This window comes from Austrofundulus limnaeus, unplaced genomic scaffold, assembly GCF_001266775.1.
Source record: "Austrofundulus limnaeus strain Quisiro unplaced genomic scaffold, Austrofundulus_limnaeus-1.0 Scaffold2, whole genome shotgun sequence".
NCBI classification, from domain to species: Eukaryota; Metazoa; Chordata; class Actinopteri; order Cyprinodontiformes; family Rivulidae; genus Austrofundulus; species Austrofundulus limnaeus.
The window spans coordinates 5,687,262-5,690,764 of NW_013952404.1; positions in this window are offsets into that span (position 1 = coordinate 5,687,262).

Here is a 3,503-nt window from a genome sequence, read left to right on the forward strand (position 1 = left end):
TGTGGGGACCAGGCTTTGGATCCCCACGATGCACATTTGGTCCCCAGGAGACTGCCGTTTTCTAGAAAATGGTCCCCACAATGCAGCAAAATTGTGCCTACCCACACATACACACGCATCATTGTAAATAATGAATTGATGCACAAATCAAAAACTTTGTGATCTGTTTTATGAAATTAGCAACCAAAATAGCTCATCTTTTGTGATTTTCCTCAGTGTTTGTTGTATTTTGACAATTATTGAGTTTGTAGTTGTGCAAAAATGTTTACAAAGACCAGATGTAATCCTTTGTAAAGTAGCTTTACATTACTTGGTATGGATATTAGTTTCTTTTTTAATGGTATTTTATCTCATAGCTTTGTATGATGTGTAAATGTACATGCACTGCTGGCTTTATGTTGTATAATTTATTATGGTTTCGTTTGTCTCATTGCATGAGTTATGTTTACTATCATGTGAGAAAATTCAGCTGTTGTCTTCTTAAGGAAATTTTTTTTAAATATTTCACTGAGAACCATTGTATTGGATGAATATTAAAATAAAAGATGCACTAAATATCATACACAGCTAATGTGTTCTAATTGTCTTTGGTCATATATTTGCACATTTTAATATTTAAAACAAAAAAAAAAACAGATGAAAAGTGTAAACTGTCTAGTAAGCATCCCAGTGTTCTGCCCCTAAGGTGCCTCTAATCCAGGTCCAGCAAGCAGCTGTTAAAAACTWTGCTGTTCACATTGTTCATCGAAGCTGATTCAAGTCAACTTTCTGAGGCCCGCATTCATCGTGTGGCCGCTGCGGATGTGGACAACTGCCATGTCTTGAAAACAGCCACAATGCATTCCCTCCTCATGACTAATGCCTGAGGTGACCTCATATCAACAGTTGTGCCACCGAAGCGAAATTCCAAATACCTGTCGACGCTTTCTTCCAGGCACCCGCTTCCAGGGAAGCTGATGACAAAAAACACACACTCTGAAGGTTGGAAATGTCACGAAATCACAAACATGAATCAATAGATTTTATTTAAATGGGAGGAAAATAATAACTTTCATCTGCTTTTGCACTCGTTTTCCCATCKTTTCAAAGTTTTGCTAAAAATACTACAATGAAAGACTGAAGAGGCTGAGTGTGAGTTTATAACGTCAGCACCTTAAACCAAACATTTAATTGAAAAACCCGTTAGGCACCCAAGCACCAATTGCATCAGAAATGATAACATTAAGGAAATTAAAACAATGCTGGGACCGGCTGATGACAAAGACTGGAGACAATAAACCCCTCTAATCTTTTAATAGACATTTCTTTTCAATTGTGTCCATTTTCTTCTGTAAATTGATTTACATTCTCAACCCAATTAAAAAAAGAGCCTCTGACTGAACCAAAGTGCTTTGCTTAAATTAATTTTGTTGTGTGACATTTTCTGAACAAGACTTGGTCACCTCTGATATAATGAAAGAAAACAAATTACATACCTTCAGTTGTTGAATCACCTCGGGGCTGATAGGGCCTCAAACTTAAACGGCACAATATGAAATTATGTTTAATCTCTGATAATAAAAAAGAAAAAAACAGAGCTTCCTTTGTAATGAAGATGAAAAAAAAGAAAAAACAAAATAAAAAAGATTTAATTAAAACAAAAACTTCATTTGAGCAGATGCACTTAATTATGTGTTTGACCTTTTGAAAATTCAGTGCTGCAAAAAAAATCTTGCTGCTGTTTGGAAGTTTTCTGAGTCTAATGTTAAAAAAAACAGCTGGAAAAAGACTTTCAGAGCTTCACRGACAACACAGAAGAGCAACAGCATCATCTAGTGAAGCCCTGCTGCAACTGAACTTATTCCACAAATAAAATTACATAAAAAAATTATTAGAAAGAWTAGACATTTGTTTTAAAGCTCAGAAAATTGCTATTTGAATGACTTTATAACTATTYATTAAACTAAAAAAGGTTCAAAAAGGAAAAGGTTTAAAAACAGCAACGTAAAACACTTGAACAATTTCTAAAGCGTTATATTTACAAGAAAAAAAAACACATTTTATTTCATTTATTCATTAATCAAGCCTTTCTAGAGGCGGTCCGTGTGTGAGGTATTTTTGGATATAAAATGAGCTGGTGTCTCCTTAGCAGGGTCCTACAAAGACAAAGGCAGGATCAAACACCCCTAAGCAAGAGGCAATACGAGCTGAGGGACTGGGGGCRCTGGGACAACCCCGCTCTTTAATCTCATTGCTCATAGATATGGTCTTTTGGAAACAGCCGGGGTGGGCGCTGGGAGCAAAGGGAGTGTAACTTGAGAACGGAGGCCGCTGACTTTAGGCTGCCCTTCAGACAGCCACTTCTTAGTGTAGTTTAGACTGATCACCAGTAAATCTTTATTAATTTTAATTGGAGCCCCCATTTAAAAGAGCAATTAAAGCGGATTAATCGAGCCCATCCCGTATAATGTCTTCTGTTAATTAGTTTGTCAGCACTGTTTTAATATCGCTTAATGACTTCATATTTCAGGGATGACATTAAAGGGATGCTGAAGGGAAAAAAAAAAAGGCCTTATCACAAAGCACTGCTTTAATGGGAGATGTACCCCTCCCTCGCTGCCGGTGGGCAAGGTCAGGCCTGGAGCCGCTGGGGAGGAAGAGGCTGCAGGGTGCCACCAGGACAGCCACCACCAGGGTTCTGCCTCACCATGAACAGTTGCTCAACTCTTTCTCTTTTACACGCCCACATCATTGTRAAGAGGCCTTGCTCTGTTTTATCAAACTATATTTTTCTGGTATTATTATTTTTGCAGTAATGTGAGAAAGTTTAAACCACCCTTATTTTCATGTGATTTGGTTTCCAATGAGACTCTCTTGTAAAGTGAGCTTGATAAATAGGATTTGRCTTCATTCAAATTAATCAATGTTTGGATTTTGGTTGTTTTTCCTTCTTTTCTGACCTTTTTAAAATTATTATTATTATTATTTGTATCTGGCTGTGTTAGAGTTGTCATTATTAGTATTTTACAAGTCGCAGGTGGTGCAGACATGTTCTCATTCTGAAACTGAAGAGATTAGAAAAGAACCAATTTTTTTTGATAAGAACAGTGCGCAGTGTGAATTTAACAAATTAAAAAATATGCATAAAAGATGAACATTATCTGAATATCATGACGTAAAGGCCCTGTCACACTATAATGTTTTAGACAACTTATGCCAACTTATGATAATTTTAAACACATCTACRTTGAAGATTGAATTWAAAAAAATCAACTTTTTAGGTGTGTACATTCTGTAATGATAACAAATTGATCAAATATATAACTTTAATTGGTCATTTAGACCGAAAAATCCTTTCATACGTTGGCATAAGTTATCTAAAACGTTATAGCGTGAAGGGCCTTAAGAAAAACAACGAAGATAAAATCAGAAAAGGACCTGAGAGACAATTAACAAATTGAAATCCTTTTAAGACTTATCTTTTTGATTTGGCTTTTAACTCCAGAGAGCACATGCTCCAGTCC